We start from the raw sequence: 14,751 nt of genomic DNA on the forward strand, positions 1-14,751 counted from the left end.
CTGAATTTCAATTTTTTTAGTTCTTTATATATTCTGGGCACTAATTCTCTATCAGAAGAATATCTAGCAAAGATTTTTTTCCCATTATGTAGACTCTTTCTTCACATTTGCTCCCTTTTGTGTGCAGAAGCTTTTTTAATTTGATGCTATCCCAACTTTGTTCTTTCCTTTAATAAAGTATTACTGTTCTGGGTCTTTTTCTTCTTCATATAAATTCCTCTGCATATAGATTCAGTTTGCCAATATCCACAAAAGGGCTTGCTTTGGATTTTGATTTGGATTATATTGAATCTCTAGATCACATCGAGAAGAATTGACATCTTGACTATATTGAGTCTTCCTATCTGCAAACACAGAACCTCTCTCCATTAGCCTAGATCTTTTTTAAATGCAAGTTTTGTTTCTCATAAAGACCTTGTACATACTTTGTTAGATTAACACCTAAGTGTTTCATTTAGGGATATGATAATATAAATGGTATGGTATTTTTAATTCAAATTTCATTTGCTCATTGTTGGCATGTAAGACAGCAATTAGCTTTTGTATATTAACCTTGTATCCCCGTAACCTTGTTATAATCACTTATTAGTCTCAGGAGGTTTGTTGTTGTTGTTGATTCTTTTGGATTTTCTGTATAGGTGGTCTTTGCTATTAGCAAGAAAAGACAGACAGTTTTATTTCTTCCTTTATCATTTGTATACTTTTTTACTTTCTTTTCTTGTCTTATTATATTAGCTAAGAATTCCAATATGGAAGAAGAGATATTCTTGCTTTGTTTCTGATCTTAGTGAGAAAGCTTCTAGATTCTTACCATTAAGTACAATGTTAGCTGTAGAGGGTTTTGTTTTTATTTTCAGATGTTCTTTATCTAGCTGAGGAAGTTCTCCTCTATTCCTAGTTTGCTGAGAATTGTTATCATGAGTAGGTGTTGAATTTATCAAGTACTTTTTGACCAGTTTATAGTCATATAATTTTTTTAGCCCATCAATGTGCTAAAGTACACTAATTGATTTTCAAATGTTAAACCAGATGTATATATCTGGAATAAATTCCACTTTGTAGTGTGTAATTCTGTTTATACATTTTTTAAATTTGATTTGCTAATAGTCTGTTGAGGATTTTGAATCTATGGTCTTAAGAGATATTGGTCTATGGTTTTTTTTTTTTGGTAATGTCTTTGTCTAGTTTTAGATTTGGGGTATTGCAGGCCTCATTGAATGAGTTGGGAAATATTCCCTCTGCTTCTATCTTATGAAAGAGATTATAAAAAATTGGTTGTAGGGCTGGGGCTGTAGCTCAGTGGTAGAGCGCCTGCCTTGTACATGTGAGGCACTGGGTTCGATCCTCAGCACCACATAAAAATAAAGATATTGTGTCCAATGACAACTAAAAACAAAAAAGAATTGGTTGTAATTTCTTCCTTAAATGTTTGGTAGAATTCACCAATCAACTCATTTGGCTTGGCACTTTGTTTTGAAAGGTTATTAACTATTGATTCAGTTTCTTTTTAAACAGTCTCTTATATTACTGTAGCTTGCTGTAGTCATTTGCTGTGAGTTGATTCTTTTTAGTTCTGAATGTTCAGGATTTTGTTTTGTTTCTCTCTTTCAATGGTTGTCTCGGGGTAGAATTTGTACTCCTTATCTAAATGCACTTGTCATAATAAGAAATTCCTTTATTTTTAGCCTTACTGTTCAAGGGCAATCATTTCATAGATGGCTAGAAGGATTATTGGAGATGCCGCCACACAGGCTGAGAAGAGTCTCCCCGACCCATCAACCCCTGCCTTTTTTTGTATTGAAGAGTGAACCAAGGGCACTGCATCGTTGAGCTACACCCTCAGTCTTTTTTATTTTTTATTCTGAGACAGGGTCTTGCTAAATTGTTGAAGCTGGCCTCAAACTTGAGATCCTCCTGCCTCAGCCTCCCAAGTCGCTGGGATTACAGGTGTGGGCCATTATACCTGGTTCCCTTTTTCTTTACATAGCTTTATTGAGATATAATTCACATACCAGGACTGGGATGTAGCTCAGCAGCAAAGCACTTGCCCTGCATTCACAAAGCCCTGGGTTCAATCTCCAGAACCCCACCAAAAAGAAAGAAAGAAAAAAAATAATTCACATACCATACAATTCACCATTAAAAAGTGTACAGTTCACAGGCATGATGGCACATCCTTCATGAGGCCCTGAGCTCAATGCCTAATACTGCAAAAAAAAAAAAAAAAAGTACAATTCAGTGGCTTTTTGTATAGTTGCAGAGTTGTCCAACCATCAACAATCCATTTCAGATATTTTTATTGCCCCCAAACGAAACACCACACCCTTTGTCACTTCCTAATCCTCCCTCTCTCCAACCCCAACCATAAACAACCCATGAGCTACTTTCTTTCCAAACAGATTTGCCTGTTCTGGACATTTCACGTCAATGGCGTCTATGACATGCAATCCTTTGTTGGCTTCTCTCACTAAGCCCATGTGTTCAAGGTCCATCCGTGTTGTAGCATGAACCAATACTTCCTCTGTATTTTAGGGTTATGTAGTATTCCATTGTGTAGATGGACTACATCTTGTTTTATCCATTCACCATCCATTTACGGACATTTGGGTTGCTTTCATTTGGGGCTTTTAGGAATGCTATGAGCATTGGTGTGTAAGTTTGGATGTGCATGCAGGTTTTCATTTCTCTCCCATGTACATTTAGGAGTAGAATTGCTGGGTCACGAAGTCACCATGTTTCACCTTTTGAGGAACTTCCAGACTTTTCCACAATGGCATCATTTTACATTCTCACCAGAGGTGCATACAGCTCTTCCGTCCTGGTCCACACTTCCTATTTCTGTGTTTCTTTCATGGCCATCCTGGTGGGTGTAAAGCCGCACCTCCTGTGCATTTTCCTTGCATTCCTTGTGGGTGAGCGACACCACCAGGTCCAGGCCTGCTGTGCTGGTCACACACCTGTGGTGATGTTACCCCGGCTCCTGCTATCACCCTGCCTGAGTTGCCCTCACCCACCAGGGTGGCAGCGACCCCACAGAACTCAGGCGGCAGAGAAAAGGACGTTCCTTAGCCTTTGTCAGCTAAGGGCTGGCGTCCTCGCAAGTGCTTTATTTTGACTTAATAGACTCTCCTTCCATTCCAGGTTTTCCATCAAGGGGCAGACTGCAGATTGTTCAACACTTAAAGTCACTCATCTCATCTCCTCTCATTAGACACGTGCCTCTTGCCCAGTTTATATACAGCTTTTTAAAATCCCACTGGTGGCGAGGTAAGAGACCTCTCCGGATTAGCAAAGACCAGCTGAGTCCCTCCGAGTCTGCGGTGTGAGCTCCCTGCCACAGCACAGCCTGGCCCACCGGGCAGCTCCGCTGTTCTGCTGACTGTCTCCCTCCCAGGGCTTTGCTAGTCCTGGGTGCTGGCTGCTGCTCCCCTAGACCTGCTGCAGGGGACACTGCCAGCAAGTTGATTCCTGTGTGACGACTGGCAGCCTGTGACCTGGAGAGCCAAGACTACAGCTCTGCCCAGGAGAGAGCATGGCAGGGGCCCCACCACAGCCAGGTGAGTCAGGGGAGGTGAACACGGGAGTGTGGGCGTCCGCCCAAAGCAGCCCAGGCTGGGAGAGCTGCTTTCAGCTGCAAGAGAGTCTGTCCTAGGAACTATTTGACCAAAGCCTTCCCCATTTCAGCAATTGAAGAACTGAGGGAGGAGCCTTCATCTCCTGCTCAGCCACCACCCTTAGTTTGGAAAGGTTGAATGCAGCCACTTTTTAATTTAGCCTCCACTCTTTAATGAAGTCCTTTGCTACTTTGTTTGGGCTCTTTTCCAGTCAGGGAAGATGAAATTCTTCTAGTGGGAAAGAATACCCTGACTGGAGAGTCAAACAGATGGAGTGTCGGACCACGTAGCGGGTTGTCTGTGTGGTTAATGGCGGTGCCAGCTCCCTTCCAAAGGTCCAGATCTCATCCAAGTGCTGCAAGACGGGTGCTGAACAGGTGAGGTCTGTGTTGAAAGGTCTCATCGGCCACCAGGTGTGGTCAGAGCACTTCTTGCTGCACTGGCCAGGTGTCCAGGCTGGGGCTGGCGTCCTTGCTGCTCCCGTTCCTCTGCAGAACTTCTGTCCCGTGAAGCTGGCCCACGGGCTCCCTGAGGTCCTCACAGGTCTCTGAGCACCCTCACAGAAGCCACATATTTCTAGACTGCAAGAGGGGCTCGCTGAGGAGCAGGTCACGGGTCCACGGGGCCAGAGGCTTTTGTTGACTTGTCCATTTGTTCATCCTTCCGGTGACTGTTGGATGAGATGTCAGTGCGCAGTTGTGAGCAGAAATCACCCTTTCTAGAACCTGTGGACTCCGGTGGTGGGACACTCTCTCCTCTCTGGAACTACACACCAGGCCCTGGGAAGCGGGAGTGTTCAGTGGGGACCAGGGGACCTGGGCCAATCTAAGAGTTGGGGAAAGCCACCCCAAAGAAGGGCCAGATGGGCTGACTTCTGAAGGACAGGGAGGTGTTTCAGGGTTGGGGGCTTTTAGAGAGAAACACTATAGGTTCCAAAGCCCCAAGGGAACCCAGGCCCAGTGGCCAGACACCGAGAAAGATAAGTGAAGGAAGCAGGGTGGGCGTGCCTCCTGCCAGCCAGCTGAATGACGCCGGCCTGGCCTGAGCAGGCATTAAAAGCTAAACACAGTTGGGTGTGGTGGTACACACCTGTCATCCCAGCCACTCAGGAGATTGAGGAGGGAGGATTGCAAGTTTGAAGCCAACCTCAGAAAATTTGTGAGCTCCTGCCTCAAAATAAAAAGGGCTGTGAGGTGTGGCTTAGTGGTAGAGCATCTCTGAGTTCAATTAAAAAAAAAAAAAGGCTGAACATATTCTTGCTGCAAAGACCTAGCTGTCTCCCTGCCATTCTGCCCCTCCCCAAGCACCCGCTGGTTAGTCCTTCCTGTGCCTTCCCCTATGCAAGAGTCCCACTTGAGGATCAAGCCCTCCCTCTTCCCTGGATCACAGCCTCTTCCAGGGTGTCCCCTACCACCCCAGCTGGCCCTTAATGCCCTGCACTCCAGAGATTGACCCCAGATCCACAGGCATCCTGGAAGAGAGATTTGCATCACATGGTTGTGAGGTCCTTGGACCCTCACCCTCTGCAGAGGGACAGAATTCACATGAAAACCCACCGAGAGCTGCAGTTGATGCAGTTCCTGGGACCACACCTGAGCTCCCCAAAGGCTCCAGTGTCCCAAATCCCTAGAGGACTCTTCATAGATGAGGGTGACTGGGATGCAGGTGTGCCTCACTGTAAGCAAGGCGGAAGGTGACTCAATTTCTTTACAGGAGGACTTTCCAAAAGGTTCCTCATGAAGAAAGCAGCCTCCAGCACTTTCACAAGAAAATTTGAGTGGCAGCCAAAGAACTCTTAGCCCTAAACATTCAGTGAGTGCCTGCGGCATACCTGGCACCCTTCCGGTCCCTGGAGGAAGCGCGCAGAGCTGTCCTCCAAAGGACACTCCGTGCTCGTGTGGCTTCAGGCAGTGAGCATGCAGACCAGATGTCCTAGCTGATGATAACAAGGGTCAAGTAAGATAACATGGCCCAGAAGACCCAGGCTGGAGCCTGAGGAGGGAAGGTCTAGCAGAAGCATGTCCCATGCAGGGGACTACGGTTGGCAAGTTGTAGTCATGGACCTCATGTGTGGTCTGGCATGAGAAGCGCATGGTAAAGGACTGTATTGGGGAGGGACAGTACATGGGTCTCATAGCACTGGGAGCAGGGATTTTTTTCCTAAGGATAAAGGGAAGCCATTGAGGATTTTAATCAAGAAGTGCTATGAACTGGTTGCATTCTGGACGTCTCCATGAGCTGCTGTGTGGAAGGTGAGTGTGAGCAGAGAGGTTACACAGATATTGCCACAGGATGTGGATTAAACTGAGTGATAACTAATTTCTTTGACCCTTTGTTGAAAATAGAGAGTGGGCCTCCCCCAGCATGACATGGTCTCTGGTGGGCAAAGCCGGGAGGAACCCAGGAACCCAGCTGCAGGACTGGCCCCCGGTGGGCATAACCCACAGTCCAAACCTAACACCCCACCTCCCCACCAGGAGGAAAGGCTTCTAAGACCTCAGGGTAAAAAAGGAGCTTATCAGACCAAGTATCTTCCAGACTTCTGACCATTCGCACAGATTAGTCCAATAGATTCTGACACCTACCTTGAGATGGGCGTATTCATTGTTTACTGCGGTGTGACAGGTTACTCCCATAATGTATTAGCTTAAAACAATGACCATTAATCATCCTGTGATTTCCACTAGCAGCTTAGCTGGGTGGTCCTGGCTGAGGGTCTGTCAGAAGATTGCAGTCAGGAGGTTGACTGGGTCGGCTGTCCTCTGAAGGCTCGACTGGGACAGCCATCTTCCAAGATGGTGACTGTTGGCTGGAGGCTTCAGTTCTTCAACAGCAGGCCTCTCTTCATAGCACAGCAGCTGGCTTCCCCCAAAAGTGAGGAACCCAAGAGCAAGAGAGGGAGCAGGCAGAGAGTCACAGCAACTTCGTGATGCCTGCAACATCACTCTGGCTTTCCTCTGTTCATTGGCAGTGAATCCCTGATTCCAGCCCACACTCAGGGGAGGGGAGCTAGGCTCCACCTCTTAAAGTGAAGACTAGCTAAGAATCTGGGGATGTATGTTAAACCACAGTGGGCCACATCATTCATGCCCAGGTTAGGAGTCTTTGGTTAATTTGCCCTGTGTCACGGTACTTGGAAGTGGCAGGAATGGAATGAGAGCCCAGGAGGACCTTATGGACTCCAGAGACTGTGGACCTTATGGACCATGCCACCTCTGCAGGAGGGAGATGGTCATAGCATGGCCAGTACCAGCCTCGCCACAGCCTCCAAGATGTTGCCAAAGGCTGTCCATGCATACTCAAAGTAACTGCCCACCCACTCCTCCGCCAGCCTCATCTACCCTTTTTGAGCAAGGTGGCTACTCTCATGATTATGGTGGTGGCTCTGCTCTATTTTATAGGGTAAAGCAGCCCTGTTAGTTTCTATTTATGGCACATCTACTGCCACCCCCCTCTGGCTTTCCAGGTATACCATGCAATTCTCCTAGGGGCTGGGGCATTTGCCAAAGCCCATCATTACAGGGTCAGCTTCCTGGGCCTGCTCCCTTCTGTCCTGGGTTGAGTTATTTCTCACAGGTCCCTCAGCCTCTGCAACTACTTTGGGTGGGGCCAGATCCACTAGCTCCACACACACCTCCAAATGGCCAAATCCAGGCCTGTCCTGCGCTCAAATCTAGACCCAAATTTGGTTCTCCCCATGGAGAAACAGAGATTGCACAGTGAGGGGAGCTTGTGCTGAGAACCCAAGCACAGGTCCAGATGCCACCTAACTATATGCTGCGTGAGTCCAGGGTGGCGCAAGGCCTGGAGGGGCCACCCACTGGGTGGACCTCTGAGTGCTAGGCACAGCAAGGCAGGGGTCCTGGGACAGGAGGCTTCCCTGCTCCTCCTCTCCCTGCCATCAGTCCACCACCAGTAGGTGCTGGTGGCATCTTCAGAGCCAGCCAGAGGGGACTGCGGCACTGGTATGTGATAGGACTTGTTCACCCACTCCCAGCTCTGTCATTAAGGGCAGATTCCTCATGCTGGGGACCCACCTTCCGGAGCGGTTCTGCCGGGTGGGGTAAATGCTCTGATTGCCAGGTTGGCCCGATCTCAGCGTCTTTCTGCAAACTGCCCATCCTTGGGTGGCCTCTGAGCTGTGGGTGACCCGTTGTAGAGTGGGGATGATAATAATGGCATCTCCTGCCCAGGGCTGTTGTGACGACAAACCAGGAAAGTTCCTGACTCAGTCTGTGGTGCATAGAAGGCGCTTGGTGGCTGTCCACTGTCTGAGGCCATCTTCACCATCTTCATCTGTGGCCCCATTTTTGCACACTCAGTATCAGGGTGCTGATCAAAGGAGCGTTTTTATGGGGCTGGGCCACTCTGCCAGGGAGGGATGCTGCATCTTGTCAGCATGGGCTCTGGCTCTCCACCAGCTTTCAGTTCATGTTTTATAAGTCAGACTCCTAAGAGGGCCTGGGGTTGGGGAGAGAAAGGTCAGGGCTCTTGGTGGGGGTGGTACACATGCATGCATTAGCTTTCTGTCACCATAACAAATACCTAAGATGATCTATTTATGAAGAGAAGAGGTTTATTTTGACCCACAGTTTGGAGACTTCAGTTCACGATCCATTGCGCTTGTTGCTTTTGGGCCTGTGGTCAGGCAGTACAGGATGGTGGGAGCATGTGTGCAGCCAGACCACTCACCTTATGGCAGGAAGCAAAACGGAAGGGGCTGGGGTCCCACTATCTCTCCCAGGGTACCCCCAATGACATAAGACCTCCCATTGGGCCCCACTTCTTGGAGCCTCCTCCACCTCCCAGGAGCACCACCCTGGGAACCAAGCCTCTGACATATGGAACTCTGGTGGCCTTGGGGGTCCCAACTGTAACAGGGTATGACAAGAACCTTCATGGATTGAGAGAGCAGGGGCCCACATGGGTGACCACACTGAAGTCATAGACCTTCCAGGAACCCTCTCTACCCACCAGGGAGTGTCTGTTATGCACAGAGGTGAGGCCTGCTGTGGCTCTCCCTGTGGGGGAGCCTTTCTCTCCTCATGCGCACGTGGACTCTAGGAGGGCAAGAGTAGCAAAGGGAGCCGGTCGTGGTGGCCACGCCTGTGATCCCAGCAGCTCGGGAGGATGAGGCAGGAGGATGGAGAATCCAAAGCCTCGGCAACTTAGTGAGGCCCTAAGCAACTCAGCAAGACCCTGTTTATAAATGGATATGAAAAGGCTGGATGTGGCTCAGTGGTTAAGTGCCCTTTGGGTTCAATCCCTGGAACCAAAAAAAAAAAAAAAAGGATAGTAAAGGGAATGGAAGCACCCATCAAAGTTCACGGTCAGCCATGCGGGAGCGAAGCATGGTGGAGAGAAGCAGAAGGGTGTGTGATGGAGAAGTCCAGACCCAGTACATCTAACTCCCACCAGCCTGTGTGCAAAACTCAAGCAAGACAGCAGGAAGCAGTTCCACCCTCTCCTGGCCCCACAGCAGCCTGCCAGCTTGTCTTTGGAGTGCTAATGGAGAAAGCCCTGCAGAGCCAGCAGCCCCTTCCTGTCTGCCATTTGGCACTAAGCACTTGGTATTTACCTCAGTTACAACCGTCAGGCAGGCCGCACATCTGCGTGTGGACATAGCGGCACACAACTCTACGGACTGTATTATTTATTTAATTTTTTGCTACTGGGGTTGAGCCCGGAGGCACTTTACCACTGAGCCACACCCCCAACCCTTTTTATTTTTTTGAGACAGAGTCTCACTAATTGCCCAATCTGGCCTCAAATTTGCCATCCTCCTGCCTCAGCCTCTGGCGTGGCTGGGATTACAGGGGTGCGCCGCCACACCTGGCTGCACGCTGCACTTTAAGAGCTTCTAAGTGTCATGAGTCATGTGGACCAAGCATGATTTTATTATTTATTTAGACAAGACTCATGGCATTAGCTATGGCAGGCCTCCACCAAGTCATTAAACTTCCTCATGCCTCAAAGTAAATAAAGACTGTAAATAGTGAGCTGAAGGTCAGCACACACCACTGGGATCCCTGGACCTTCCTGGGCACCCTGCAGCCCACCCTATGGCCATCCACTCAGGACACTCTAAAACTGCCATGTGCCCACTCCCATGGCGTCCTTATGCGCCCCCAGGTAGCCAGCCTTCTGGGAGGGAAAGCTGAGCCAGGCACGTGGGCCTGTGAGTGTCCCTTTGCTGCCCGATGCTTGTCATATTCACCTTGAGGAAGTCAAGGTCCCGAGCCCCGCTGGCCCAGGGCCACCTGGGTGGCAAGGCCTGCAGATGTGCCTCCCAGTCCTGAGTCCAGGGCTTCTTCGTAGCATTGCAGCCCATCCCCCGTCGTTGCCTCAGGGTCTCATGGCAACCTGGGAGGAGGCGGCAACAGGGGCCCCACTCTGGAGACAGGAGACGCAGGCAGGTCCAGGGGGGACTCAGCCTCACTCCATGGTTCTTCCAGGGCCCCTGATACCTGTGAACATCCCAGGACGGAAAGTGGGAAGGAGGTAAATAGAGAGAGAAAGAGAGTGCAAGCAAAGCTGTCACCTCCTCGGAGGTTTCCTGGGGAGCCACCCGCTGGTACATGCCCCTCAGGCTGCCTAGTCCTCTTAAGTATGTTCCTCTCCTCTCACTTTTGAGATTCCAATATTGCACCTCCAGGGGCCATTGTCCCTGTGTGTCCTCCCCAGCCCCCCATATCCTGTGTGTCTGCCCCTCATATCCAGAGGGTTGGGGCAAGAGGCCGCTGGTGGTTCCTCCCAAAAGCAGAGCAGAATGGACAGAATACAAGTACTGGCCCAAATGAGGACCCACTTTAAGATCTCAAAATCTGGATTTTAAAAATGAACATGATAAGGGTTGCACCCAATAATTTCTTTTTTTTAATATTAATTTTTTTTTTTAGTTTTCTGTGGACACAACATCTTTATTTTATTTGTATGTGGTGCTGAGGATCGAAACCAGCGCTGCGCGCATGCCAGGCTAGCACACTACCACTTGAGCCACATCCCCAGCCCCCCAATAATTTCTTTTTTTAAAAAAATATTTATTCTTTAGTTGTAGGTGGACACAATACCTTTAATTTTTTAATATGGTGCTGGGAATCGAACTCGGTGCCTCACACATGCTAGGCGAGCGCTTTTCTTCTGAGTCACAACCCCAGCCCCCCCCCAATAATTTCTTTAAATAGTATATTCCCCACCTTGTGGGCAGTGGTCAAGTTTAGCAGTGGAGGGGCCTGGCGTTTCTGGGGGCAGCCTGATGGTTCACCTTATGTGTCGACTTTCCTGAGCTAAAGGTGTCCAGGTAGCTGTTTACGCATGATTTCTGGGTGTGTCTTTGAGGGTGTGTCCAGGCAAGATGAGCATCTGAGTTGTGGACTGCAGGAAGCAGAGGAACCTTCCCAATGCAGTGGGAAGAGCAACTAGGCAGAGGAAAGGCAGGGTCTTTCTCTCCTGAGCTGGGACATTCTTCTCCCTGTTCTTGGGCCTTTGGACTCAGACTGGGACATATACCATTGGCCTTCAGTTCTCGGCCCTTCCGTTTGGGGCAGGAGCTGTAGACTGGCTTTCCTGGAGCTCCAGCTTGCAGGTGGTGGTAGCAGGACTTCTTGGACTCTCTGATTATGTGAGCCAAGCCGTCTTTCTATATACAGACGGCCCCTGACTTACAATGGTTTAAAATACAATCTTTCAGTTTTACCAGGGCACGAAAGCGATATGCGTTCATTGGAAACCATGCTTGAAATTTTGATCTTTTCCTGAGTCAGCACTTTCTGAGTGGACCCTCTCTCAAGATGCTGTACAGTGAGCCATAGCTCTGCCAGCCCAGCGACTACAAGGTGAAATGACCCTCCGTGTGCTGCGCACTGACCCACAGCGTGCTGTGCTGCTCAGCCATGAAGCTCGGGACTCTTACGTGTCAACTGAGCATGGCTTTACAGGGACAAGACCCCATGCAGGTTGGGGAGCACCCCTATCTGTATGTGCTCTGTGTCTCTGGAGATCCCTGGCTAACACATACTCCCAGTTGATACCTCGGGGCCCCACATTTCTGGGACTGTCCCCACATCTGGCTTGGTCCCCAGAGAAGCATTTTGAGTTTCAATCCTGGCAGTTTCCCTTGTGGAAAACAGTTATTCTTTATCCTCAGTGAGAATTTCAAAAGGCATCTAAGCTGTGGGGCTTCCTTTCTCTCTTGCTGGCCATGTTAATGTCCCGTAGCAACCTGCCCTGGAGTGGAAGTGAGAGGCGGGACACCCTCCCTGTGGCTACAGTTCTGCGGGTGCTAGTGGAGTGTCCGCCCCGCCCCCTGCACATTCCATGTTGCTCTCAGCACCATCATTAGAGGGCAGTCCGTGGCTGTGGCAGATGGGGCTGCTCATGTTGTCACCCCTTCTGAGGGACCCCTGCAGGCCTAGAGAAAATGTAACCAAAATCCTGTCCCTCGAGCTCAGGGTTGCTCCTGCGGTTGCTGTAGACACAGAAGCCTGGACTGCTGCAGAGGGAATGGCCACCCAGAACATGTAACCTGGGCCTTACTTGGAATAGGGTCTGTGCAGATGAAATTGAGGGAAGGCTCTGGAGAGGCTTTCGTCCTGGATTAGGGTGGGCCCTAACCCCATGACGAGTCCCAGTAAGAGGCGAGGAAGAGAAACAGACACACACAGAGGAGACCATGTGACAGCAGAGGCAGGACTAGGGAGATGTGGCCACAATCCAGGGATAACCTAGAGCCGCTGGAAGCTGAGCAAGTCAGGATGGAGCCCCCCTAGGGCCCTTGCAGGGATTTTGGACTTGGGGCCTTCAAAACTGTGAGACACTAGTTTCTTTGTTATAAGCAGCCCAGTTGGTGGAACTTGGTTGTGGCAGCCATAGAAAACTGGAGATGAGGCAGGGGATCTGCCGGGCAGGTATGGAGGCGAGGCCAACTGGAAGGCACTGAGTAGTGTAGTCTCAAAGAGGGCATCACCTGCCCAGTACCAGGGTGGCCCTTCCCACCTGAGTTCAGACACCTACCTCCGTGGAGGCAGACCCCAGAAAGGCACATGGATTAAGTAGCTCTCCTCAGTCAAGGGTAGCTCCCAGAGCATTCCCAGCTGTTGGGGGATCAAGTCCTAAAGGAAGTACCCTTGCAGTACCCTTACAGCCCCCATTATTTTTAGGCCAGTGATGGGCAGAGGATTCCCTCACTATGGGGGAAGGGGGTTGCCTGGTTCTGATCCAGATGGAACCTAGTGCCCAGCATGCTGGTACCTACCTGGGATCCCAGCTAGTCTGGAGACTGGGGCTGGAGGATGGCAAGTTTGGGCAACTTAGTGAGAGCCTAACTCAAAATAAAACGTAAAAAGGGCTGGGCATGAAGCTCAGCTGTAGAGTGCTTGCCTAGCACACACAAGGCCCTGGGTTCTGTCCCTCACTGCCACAAAAAACAAAACACATGGGACCTGGAACTTAGCAGCCACCTTGTGCCCTGTCCCAGCCCAGCTGTCACCTGGCTCATGGGCATTGCCAAGAGGCCTGAGTCACAACGGCCTACAGTTGCAGAGCCTGAAAAAGGCCTGGCCCACATTCCTGTCCCTCCCAACCCTCGCGCCTGTGGTTGCCCATGTGGCTTGGTCAACAGGCAGCAAGATCACTAATGACGTGAGCTTGCCACAGATGCCTGATTGCCAAACTGCACCGCGAGGGTTCTTGTGCCGCCGTAGCGGTCGGGTGGGCCTTGCAGCAAACCTGTCGCCTCTCTCAGCTCTCCACCTGCTCGGGCCCTGCTGTGCGTTGTGTGGTCATCTGCTCTCAGCATCACATGAGAGGAGGAACTCTGTCCCCCAGGCTTCTGCTGATGGCTCTCTGGGACCCGTGAGCCACAGCAAGGGCTGAACACAGCTCAGCCCGCCCCTGGCACCTTGGCTCAACCTGCTGCTGACCTTGTCCCTTGAGTCATCATAAGTGTTCAGGTGACTACTTCATCCCTTCCTTAAAGCTAATGATGCTCTGCAGTAGGATTTAATGCTTAATTGACAAGGATCCCTCTGGTCACTGAAATTTTCTTGTGATTTTTTTTTTTACTACTTTAAAAAATGTGGTAAAATATACATAAAACTCACCTCTTACTGGTTTTCAGGGCAGAGCTCGTGCCCACCTCATCACCACCTCCAGCCCCAAAACTGTTCTCACCTTCCACACTGTATCGTCCCCTGAACACTGACTCCCTCTCCTCCCCTTCTCCCAGCCCCGAGGCCTCTGTCTCTGCGTTTGACAGCTCAGCACACCTTGGACTAGCGACTCGTGCTGGGTTGGGCTTTTTGCTTGCTTCACTTTTGTGCTCAAAGCTTAGCCGTGTCACAGCATGCATCGAATCCCCTTCTATTGTCACGGGCACACGCCCATCACATCTCATCTTCCCATCGTCCTTCAGTGGACACTGGGGTTATTCCTACATTTGGGCTATTGTGGATGATATGGCTATGAATATGGGTATACAAATATTTCTAAGATCCTCATTTTGATTCTTTGAGGTTTATGCCCAGAAGAAGAATTGCTGGACCACATGGTAATCCTATTTTTACTTTTTTGAGGAACCACCAAACTCGTTTCCACAATGGTCACCCACTAACCATGTGGAAGGGTGCCCGTATTTCCACATCCTCACCAAAGCTTGCTATTCTCTGGGCTTTTGTTTTGTTCTGTTTTTGGATAGTGGCCATGCTAATGGGTGGGAGATGGTGTCTCGTTATGGTGACTTGCATTTCCCTAATGATTAGTGATGCTGAGTGTCTTTCCATGTGCTCATTGCCTACAGTATTTGTGTGTCTTCTTTAGATTGATGTCTGATGTCCTCTGCCCATTTTTTAAAACCTGGTTCTTTCATGATTGCTGTTGTTGAATTTTAGAAGATCTCTAAAACTGGGTATTTAATCTCTTATCAGATTTATGATTTGCAAATATTTCTCCCATTCTGTGAGTTACCTTTTTACTCTGTTGATAATGTCTCCCCTGGACTTTAGTACTGGGGTTTGAACCACATCCCCAACCCTTTTTAATTTTTATTTTATTTTATTTTGAGATCGGGTCTCACTAAGTTGCTTAGGGCCTTGCTAGGTTACTAAAGTTGGCCTTGAATTTGCAACCCCCCTGCCTCAGC

General features: G+C 49.5%; 1 long non-coding RNA gene across 1 annotated transcript in view; it reads left to right on the forward strand.

Annotated features, from left to right (window-relative positions):
• The window catches only part of LOC125612306, a 47,123-nt gene that overhangs the window by 11,805 nt on the left and 20,567 nt on the right, over positions 1 to 14,751 (forward strand). The window contains exons 2-3 of the long non-coding RNA XR_007342614.1: positions 3,142 to 3,557; positions 3,826 to 3,991. This is a non-coding gene — a long non-coding RNA (uncharacterized LOC125612306). The remainder of the gene's footprint in view (positions 1 to 3,141; positions 3,558 to 3,825; positions 3,992 to 14,751) is intronic.

The sequence above is a fragment of the Marmota marmota genome, unplaced genomic scaffold (assembly GCF_001458135.2).
Source record: "Marmota marmota marmota unplaced genomic scaffold, marMar, whole genome shotgun sequence".
Classification (NCBI taxonomy): Eukaryota; Metazoa; Chordata; class Mammalia; order Rodentia; family Sciuridae; genus Marmota; species Marmota marmota.